The following is an 11,188-nucleotide window of genomic DNA, read 5'->3' as shown; positions in this document are numbered from 1 at the left end:
AAATTAGGATTGTATATGGGAAAGGCATGTCCAATATAATATCAAAATGCTATAAACGAGCAGTTAAGAACTATGCTTTTGTTTATAGAAACCATGGTTATTTCCAATCCTATTATTTCTCATGTACCATTATACCAAACTCCTTGAAAAGCATATTTCACCTTATACAAAGATGATGTGATTTCTAAATGTAGTCCCTTAACCAAATTTTAGGAAATAAAATCATATGCACTACTATCATCATGTACAATACTATTGTCATAATCATTGATAAAACCTTTTATATGAAACAATGCATGCATGGATATGGAATTACTTGATGATGTGTTTTCTTCATTCATTACCTCTTATTGAACTAAATTTGTTGTCCAATCAAGTGTATGGTTTGGTACCATTCTATGTAATGAAGCTCTACTATAGTAGTCATCTTGGAAGGCATCTTTACAGAACAAGTAGTGCATATATAGCTAGGCTTTCTAACATTGATAGAGTAAACAACACAAGATTGTTTATATTGCACAGTAATATTGTACTTTGGGACTTATTATTGGCTTCAAAAGGTTTAGTTTCAAGTCCATTTTTAAGTGACACAGTAGGTGTACGTGGAACTGTGCTTATGCTATTATGAAAAATTTTCGAAAGGCCTTTTAAAGGAGTCATTATTACTTACAAACTAGTGATTCTTTTCTTTGTTATTACATGCAAGATGAGCTATGGTCTAGAATTCTTTCTCTATGTTTTAAGCTTAGGAAATAATTCATAAAAAAGGTTAAATTATGCCTAATTTTTCTTGAATTCCAGTTTGCAAAAAATCTTCATATTTTTACTACAATATATTCTCACCAACATCTTCCAACATGTATAGAAAAAGAAAATGCCACTAAATTTTCTTAGTTTATGTGGATATGGTATCTCCACCTTGCCATGAGAGGTTGGCCCAATTGTGTCTATAGCTTATAGATGAAATTGTGGAGGTGATAATAATTTGTTTACCTTGGGTTGGAAATCGTTTGATATAGGTCTTATTTATGTTGTGGTAGAGAATATTCCACAAGAGAGAAGTTTTGTCACAAAGATAATTAGTACTACACTTAATTTTGTCCCTTTGAGTCAAGGATTATTCAGTAAAATAATTATCAACCCCATTGATCCATGACAAAATAATTTTACCCTCTTTGGGGCTATCAAATTGTATAAATTGAAAGGATTTACAAATAATTATTTTTTCCTTTTGTGCTTGCTATTCATTGAAAAAACTATGAAAGATACATATGATATGATCATCTTCATCTTGGGATGCTTGGGCCCCATTTTTATTTGCATTCCTCTAGAACACATGTGATCTTAGCTAAATTATATTGGATTAAGACCACTTGCTACTACTAATGGGTAAACAAAGGAAAATATTCTCCATTGGTGTTAGAATACATACCTTGGAATTGTGTAGGGAAACCCATGTTAGAGAACTTTTCTTATCACAACTTGTAAAAGTGGTGCCATGATTGTGATCTATTGAGATTTTGGGGATGCAAAGTTACGATGTTTAAGTGAAAAAATCACTTTGCTACATGTGAACTCTTGAGTCTTCTTGTCCTCAAACAATTAGATGTCATGCAGAATAAATCACTTGATAAGTGTATTGAGTAAGAAAGAGGGCCAACAGAGGCCTTATAGGGTGAGAAAGGATTAGATAGTAAAGGCTTGGGATAGTAGGGAATAAGCATTATAAGGCTTGGTTAATCCTTAGAGACTTATGTGCCTTTAAAAGGCTACTAGAATTAGATCACCATGGGGAATAGGGGGAAATATAAATAAAACATAATGCTCCTCTTTTCCACAAATAACTATAGTGTGCTCCCCCTATTCTTCAATAGTATACAATCGAACTAATGACTAATTAGTAGTGTAATTTTTGGAGTAATCAAGGACAACACGTGTGAAAGTCAAGGCAGTTTAGCACAAAAAATTTCAAGGGAAGAAGATAGCCTAGTGTAGTATGAAGTACAATAGCAAGATAAAAGTCAAGGCAGTTTAGCACCAAAAATTTCAAGGGAAGAAGATAGCCTAGTGTAGTATGAAGTACAATAGCAAGTCAATCAATACAATTGATGGTAATCTTGGGCTTCTCTCTCTATCTCAAGCCTCAAGGATTATGCCTCTCTTCTCTCTTCAGCCTAGAACAAGAGGACTACATTCCTTGAGGGAAAAGAAGAAGTTTAAAAAATAGACATTTAAAATGAAGCCTTATGAGTAAGATAACCTCTCTCTTTGAGTAAAGGAGGAAACTTGGGGGTCATGCAAGTATAAGAAGGAGAGTGTTTGTCCTTAAAAGGGGTAAGGATAGGACTCAAATGAAGAGGAGAAGAAGATAGGGATTTAACTAGTGGATATTAGTGTTTTACACAATGAGCATAAGGACAAAGCTTTAAGGATGGAGACAATGATGATGATGAAGAGCCTCATGCACATGTTAGATCCATGATAATAATGAGAGGTCCTCTAATCACTATTGAGCTCTGATACCAATGCTATTAATAATCCATCATGAATCCCAAAATTCATATACTCAGCACAAATTAAAATAGAGGGACAAATCAAAAAGTGAGACATAACACAAATTGGGTGCAATATTCCCCATGCATTGGGAGGGCTCTCTGCAATGCACGTATTTATAAATTTTTAATTGACCTTGGACTCAAAATAGCATATCCCATCCATGCTCAATTTTCTTTTTTTAAATATATCTCTTCTTCCTAATATTTAAATAATATCTAAAATACCATACAATATCCTTGGGCTCAAAAATAATAATACTACCTAGCCTTAGAAGCATATGATAAAAATGATTAGTGCCTTAAGTGCACAAATATATTATTATGAAAATACCAATACTAATTATTTATCCTCCATCCAACACTTACACTCTCCTAATATTCACCCCAAGGTTTCCAATGTGATTTGGATTAATCCTCAAACTACTTATGCACTCCTTGAGCATAAGCACTTAAAGGATTGTTGTGGTCTCGGGGGGTGTGGTCTTGAGGATTGGCAAGCAATTTGGTGCATGATTCTAAATATTTTAAACTAGTTGTAAGCATGATCAACATTGTCCAACGGGGTACTTCCCATATGGTCTTATTGGACATTGTTATATTGAAGATCATCATACTCAAGGAATAACTTAAGGTGAGTTCCTAGGTCTTTGTGAGGACCTTATCAAGGACCATATCAGTCTCTTGTCATCCAAGTCTTCTAGAGGACCTTATCACTTGCCTATCAAAATAGCCTAGTTATTAAGCATAGGCACATCTCACACTTTTTCACAAAATAGCAAGATATTTATTTATTAATGTAATATGGTTTTAAAAATTTGTTGACTCGAGGTCAAGTCCAATAATCATTACATCAATTCATGAATCTTTTCATAGGACTAATCAAGATATGTACCCTCATAAATTCATGGCTTCTTCTGGGTATGAGAGATAATATAATTGTTGTGTACTTGGGGGTAACCTTAGTATTCAATTCCAAACATGGGCTTTCTTTGCACTATAGCCACCCTTTGACTTGCACTATCTGTAATACTTGCCAACAATATTTCAAGCATCAATTTATTGCAAATATCAAGTAACATTTCCTCGTATGTAGAACATATAAAGTATATATTGACTATCCTTAGTCTTTCACCCAACAAATTCTCCATAGTCTATATAAATTGGATTATAATAATCAAGGCAAAATATTAATGTTAAATTTTTAATGTTATTAAAAAATTAAAAGTGAAAAGAAAATGTAATATCTCCATTATGTACATAATACTAATAAAATAATGTGGATTATTAAATAGCTAAATTAAAGTGTAAAAGATATTAAATAAGTATTTCTAGCAATGAAATGTGAATTATTGACACATTTGCATATTCATAGATTGTCAAATGTGGGTGTAATTAATGACTCATACAACTAAAATATGAAAAAAAATGCATATTTCAAAACAATCCATTTAAAGTTAAAGAAAAAAAATGAATTATAGATGCATCATCTCAAAAATTTAGTCACTCTAGAATTTTACGGCGCATCAATCCAACACTAGGAGTGTATTAGTCTGAACTTGCAACAAATAAGGAAGAATAGGTGCTTTTGGTGCATTAGGAGTGGAAAAAGAAATTCTAATTTGGGTTATCAATGAAAATAGAGGGGTTGAAGAAGAAGTTTTTTTAGGGAGAGTTCACGCTTAACAAAGCTAAAATCAAATTAGAACCTAAGAAAAGAAGAGAAAAGTGGAAAAGAAAGTCATGTTCTCTCTTTCCACACTCTCCCAAACATCCATATAAATATTTTCCTTGCAAGGAACGATGGATTCTTCATGCTATGAGAAAGGAGGACCCCTAAGGTGGCAAACCTTGAGAAGGATAGGATTCTAGTGGTGCAAACAATTAATGGCTCAAGGAGCTCCAACAAAATATATTCCTCTTGAAATAGAAACCACCACTAAAACTCAGTGGAGCAGAATATAAGGTGGAATAAGATGCAAAAGCCTAAATTGAAGCCATGGATGATTATTATGTGGTTGCTAAAATCATTGTTTGTTTCCAACCAGTTCATGATTGTATGCTTTTGTCTCACTAGGTGAAGCTAAACAATGGTGCCTCAATAATGGAGTTATTGAAGCTTCCCAAACTTGGGAGCCAATTGAGGAAGTAGCGAAGGGAGTGATACTTGCCCCCATCCTTTGAATCTATCAAAGTGAATGATTTCTACAACTTTCATCAATTAAGCTTGATCTTAGAAGGGTACTAACCCCATCAACACCTTAGCATAGTGGTCCATTACCTGCTATTAGCACTACAATTGAGCTATCTTACGGATCGTGTCCACTCAGGATCCGTGACTCGATAGTTATAATAATTGTAATATGTAATTAGGTAATTAAGGACCTCTATTTTGAATGGAAGGAGGGAGGGGTGGATCCATCCTAAGGTAGTGTCTATCTTTATAATAATGGCTTTCTCTTGCTTGTGTTTTCTCCTACTATCTTTGAAAAGTATTCCATGGTCATCTTGCTAGAATTCTTGTTGTTTCCCTGAAGCCTTCCTAAGGTATCGTGCTTTCTCCTAGTGTCTTTCAAAAGTATTCCATGGTCATCTTGCCAGAATTCTTCTTGTTTTTCCATGAAGCATCTCTAAGGTATTGTGTTAGGAATAATTTGATTCATTGTAGTGATTGTTGTAGCCTCATTCTTGGCTACATAAGAGGTACTTGTTAGGTTGCTTGAACATTAGGGTTATATCAACATCCCCTAGTTTCATGATCATTTTGCTAGCATATCTCAAAAAACTATTCCTTTCTCTATGTATTAGACAATCCGAAATCCTTGAGTTCTTTTCTTGATTTTAAAACCTGGTTGCCTTTGATTCTTTGCCTCTCTTCTCCCTTCCTTGTGCTTTCTATTCTTTTTAAAATATTTTCTTGAACGTGCTTTTCTCTTCTTCTTATGTTTCCTCTTACTACTCTCATTCTTTGAGTCACTTGACTAATCTCTAGACTCTAATTCTAAACCACTTTCTTCACATTCAATTTTACTTCTCGACTTAGAGTCATCCTTTGAATCTAAAGAATCCTCGTCCCTTTGGCTCTTAGACCTTGGCCAATACCAAGTTTTCTTTTCACTCTTATAACAACTCGAACCAAAGTATCCAATGTATCATTATGCTCAAATTCCTCCTTTGGTACATCCCCCCTTATCTTGATCTTCAAGCCCTTGATGGTGTAAGAAATCTGCATTTCCTAAGATGTTGTAGCTACACAACAAGATGGTTTACTAGGTTTTTAAAATTTTGAGCATAGTCCTCCACCAACATATTCTTCTAATCTTGATCTTTCTCAATATATGTTGTGAAGTTTTATATTTCCTAAACCTCCCCAAGAAAGCAATCTTAAGTGTATCATATTCATTAAAACTAGCTATGTCATAACTACTAAAGAAATCCATAGCCTTCTGCTATAGTGTTGTTGCAAATTACTATTTCTTAACCTAATCACTATAGATTTGACCAAATTCATTGGTTGTCCATATTGTTTCAAATTGAGCCACATGGCAATCAAGATTCTCCTTCTTACCTCCTAAAAGTTTAGATGCTCAAACTCTGAGGCTTTGTGATGGTGGCTAAGTCATTTTTCTTGTTCTAGTTCCAATTCCCAAAGGATTAAAAACTAATAGCCTTTGAGCAAGAGGGCCAAAGAGAATAGTCTCTACCACAAGTATATCTTCAATTCTTTTCCTAAACTCATTAGGAGGTTTTTGAACATAAAATGTGGATATAGGAGCAACACCTTCTCTTGATGAACTTGTGGATTGCATATCCTCTTATGTTGGGTCTCCTTCTAGCACCTCCCTTCAACCCACTCATTACCATTTCCAATGCACTCAAACACAAATTTAGCAATATAGTAAAAATATACTTTAGATGTAGCTATTATAGATTGGATGCCTCTATGTTCCATGTAAGGTGGTGCATGCATTTCATGCATTACAATGTTCCTAAAAAGTATAATGACACACAACTTTCTTTGATAATACAAGAATCCATTGACATATGTTAAACGATCAAAAATATTAGTTCTAGTATTCTAAGATCTATGCCATGTAGCAGAAAAATTAGGAGTAGATGAATACATAGGAATCATGATATCAAAAGTTTAGACTTCAAAAGTCAAAATACGATTCAAGTACACATGTCTAATTTTATCAAAACCAAGTAGATGATATTATGGAAGACTTTCATCACATCTACGAATCGATGTATCTACAACTACACTAGCATGTTCACTTTGATATTGGATAATTAGATGAATATTTTGAATGAAAGATGGCCATTTGATATGAAGATCAAAGATAAGTGATTCATTCAATAGATGTTTAATACCTTGTTGGTCAAATTGATAAGAACTTCAAATCCCACCAGGTAATGCTCTAGATATCTAAGGCATAGACTATATCCAATGATTCCTTATCATAGGTATTGTCGTTTTATTGTGAGGGCTTGGGTTTCTGTCTTTCATAGGCAATAGGGTGATCATTTCACATTAGAATTACTCTTGACTTGCTAGCACCTATCACTACTAGGAAGAAAGGTTGAGAGAAAATGAGCAATTGGAGTATAGGTGCATGATTCAAAATATATTTTAAAGTATTAAAAGACTTCGAGTTTCAAACAAATTTTCTATTAAAATATGCTAACCAAGAAAAGATCTATAGTCATTCCTCTCTAGTTTGAACTTCCATTGGATCTATAGTAATTCCTTTAGTAGAAACTATATAACCCTTAAGTACTCAATTTGATTTTGAAAGAACAAACTCATGTTAGTATTTTGCATACTATAATCAGTGTTCAAGGACAATCACCACAAAAATGATAACACAAGCATAATCAAAGCTAACATATACAAACCCAGACATCACTTTTAATATATTGTGCCCAAGTTGCAAAGCAATACGTATTCATAGGATAGAGATCAAATAGAAAATGTACTCAAAACTCAACCCAATATGTATATTCCTAAAGTTGAAATCCATACGTTAATCAACAACCAAATGGTCTCGACATAGTTTCTCTGGAAACAAAAGACGACTGTAAGATATAATGACCAAGGCAGTACTACTACCAAACACAAGGATTGGGGAAACAATACAAGGTAAGCTTTGTTGTGAGAGCCCCAAGCTACTAGTTAGACTCAAGAAGGATATGGCATCGAGCAATAGGACTCTTTGTTGCTTAATCTCTTTGGCTATGAGTTGGCTCGGAACAATGGTGATTCACTCCCTATCATTACATAGGCCGTTATCTGCAATTGGACATTCTCTCCACCCATGTGATATATTAAGAAGTGGGACATTCTCTTTGCCCATGTGCCATGTCTGGAGCCTTTATTGCATCTGCACCTATTGGCTCCTTAATGCACCACTAGCAGCTAGTGTGTCTAATGTAACTGTTGCCTTTAACATTGGCATGTATGGTGGACTCGGACCCATGAAGTTTCTTGCTGATGTCACCGTCATCCTTTGTGTTGGGTGCGTCATCAACTTGGAATTAGTCCGATGATAGAGGTAGGTCTAGAATGGCCTGCGATGGAAGAGGAGATAGGGTTGGGATATGGTGGGGGGCAAAGTCGAGGTACTACTAGGCCTCTTGGTGGGTGGTAGATTAGTGGGAGGGGATTGTATTGGAGGTGATATTGCTGCAGCTATAGGTCTATGCGAGTCCAAAGGGGCAACTAAAAAGTGTTGCAGCAGATAAGCTCGGTTGCGAGCTTCTCCAAGTAAATGGAACCAAGCCAAATTTATTACTGCAGCTGTTCCCAATCCAAAGTGATCCGCTGGACTAGGCGACTCCGACTCCATCCAATTCAAGTTTTGGCCGGGACCTGGCACTAAGGAGGATATGGATCCAATGCCAGTGTTTGGTGAGAGAGCCTCGGATTGAGTCAAGCGGGCTCAGAATTGAGCAATGCTAGCCAACTTCATGATATCGGAGGTATATGCAGAGGTGTTTTCAGAGAGAAAATCATCCGAATGAGGGCCATTGTCTCCTTGATCCTAGCCTAGATCATTGGGATTGGGGGGGGGGGGGGCGGCTTTGACAGTGGGCTCTAGCATGTGGGCTTTGAAGTGGTTCAGATCTAGCACTACTTATTGAAGCACTTAGATCTGCTTATATGTCATTGCTCTACTGCTTTGCAGTGTTCCACCATGAGCCCCCACTTGGGGTCTGTGAAAGTAGTGCCCACAAAGAAGTCGAAGAAGCCTGGAGCCGAGAGCTTGGGTGAAGCATCCTCCTTGCTCAGGGCGATGGCAGGCTCCTCTGTGGAGACTTGTTTACCTTTGCCAGTTGGCAGTGTGCAGTTGGCCTTGTCATCGAGGTGACTGGATGGACGATTGAAAAGGATCTAAAGTATGGGCAGTCCACAATCCGAGGCAAGGCGACAAGTTTGAACTTGGCCACTGAGCCTGACGCAAAGTGGAAGTGAGAGGTGTGGAATCGGCAAGGATACTATGGACTTACTATGACGACGGATGTGGAGGGACTGAAGTTGATGGGTGAGTAGGGGGGGTGGTTTGGGCATCGAAGTTTGGCTCATCTGATTTATCGAGCAAAAGGCGGGCAGGATCGTGCTGTTGGGGCGCTTCATGCTCGATGGCCAGAAGACGCGGGGTCTCGTGAAGCCTTAAGGACTGATGAAGAAGAAGGAAAAGAATGCCACTTCACTTCCACATTCCATCAAAGTACTCTACCAACAAAACCTATTCAAAATAGAAGACGTGAAACAAAAAGCAAATGAATGAATCCAATTCGAGAAACGTCGATAGGCTAATTGAGCTTTGATGGCTAGACCAAAGGTCAAAACTCAAAGGTTAAGTAATAAATATCTTCAAGAGAGACAACCCATCTCACAGTCGATACATATGGCCCCTACCTTCTTTTGCATACTTGCTACTATGTGAGGTATGGACTTAGATGGACCAACCCTAGAACATTCCTTGATAAAGTCCTTATTGAGGAAAAGTTGCATGTTGCAAGCAAACTTAGGAAAGGAATGGTACTACTTGACCTTGCACAATACTTATCCTTGCTAATGAAGCTACCATGACTCGATGCTTGCACCACACTTGAGTATAATCTTGACTTCTATAACTCGCTCTTACCATCTCAGAGTGACATGGATCCATAGCTTGTTTGATTGTGTATATAAATAAATTATGCTTTTTAATGATTATGTACAAAAATATATTAAGCACGCAAAACCCTGCACACCCCTACAAGCCATGTTGCCAAACTGATAGAAGGAGGGCTAGAATAAATTCAATTGAATTCAAATAAGTAGTGATTCTTTCCAAATAAGTGGTGATTCTTTCATTTGAGCTCTTTTGTATTTATTCATAGAAGATCAACTACATATATTCTCAAACCTTCACCAAGTGAATACAGGTTAAAACAAGTCTCATTTGGTTGGATCAATATCCTCAAGACATCAATCGTCACTTATCCTCTTGAACAACCACTAAGTGAAAAATCTCACCAATAACAAGACTTCCAAGACCACAATTTGCAAAGATCATCCTCCCCATGCAAGTACATATTGGACCAATATGACTATTGGTTGTTTCTTTTCTCCACGACGAATGGCCAACTCAAATGTGTTGACATGTGATTTATCAACAACAAGGGTTTCCCCTCAACGACTTCAATCTTCAAGGTATCCAACCTCTAGTCCCAAGGAATACTAAATAAATACCTCTTCAACATTGGTCATGGTTATTCTTTTTGACAGACCTCATTAAGCCTCATTATCCTTCAATCTTAACACACTTGTTGAGGCTAAAAGCCCTCTTGTACTCCATACTAACTCAATGAGGAAATCAAAAGGAAAAGAAAAATATGATTTTATGGACACATCATTGCATATAGGGGTTCTTAAGTTAGATATGCTTAATAGCCTCAATCGGCCAACTCCATCCTTAAGTCCCTAGAGCCCTACTTCCTAATCCCCCTATATAACTCAAGGCACATCAAGGGCACGGCACACATAGGGAGTCTTAGATCACCTATGGTTAGATCTGTCATTCTAACTCACTAATACATTTCTCTTCATTCCTTTCTGAATATCTCATTGCCACTATAATAATATTGGAAGCATGATAACCTGCAAGTGAATCATGAATCGCCCAAGGCTACAATCTCACCTCATTTTACAATCTCTACTAAGTAACGATTCATATAAGGACCATTCCATGACCATGAGCTTCCCCCTTGATTTTCATGTCCCTTTGCAACAACAATACTTTCCATCCTTTATCCCATCAACTGGTGCCTTATCTCCTCAATTCTTGACAAGAGGAAATCCCAACACTATTTTCCAACTATATAATAGTGTATGTAGACACATGCACTCACATATTACTTGCACTATATTGGATCATCAACCAATGTCTTGCTTTCTCAATTGCTAGCAGGAATAAATCATAACATTGTTTTCCAACTATGAAATAGCATATGCACTCACATAGTAATTGCACCATAATCTATACACACATTGGGTTCTCAAGTGTGGGTCAACACTTAAGGATTTTCTAAAGTTCGATCCATCAGTCAATCCATTAAAATGCTATTACACATAAAACAAACTAGCC

The sequence above is a fragment of the Lygodium microphyllum genome, chromosome 29 (assembly GCF_053477565.2).
Source record: "Lygodium microphyllum isolate KBCC chromosome 29, Lygodium_microphyllum_v1.1.10, whole genome shotgun sequence".
NCBI classification, from domain to species: Eukaryota; Viridiplantae; Streptophyta; class Polypodiopsida; order Schizaeales; family Lygodiaceae; genus Lygodium; species Lygodium microphyllum.
The sequence above is the reverse complement of the archived record's forward strand: the minus strand, read 5'-3'. Positions refer to the sequence as shown.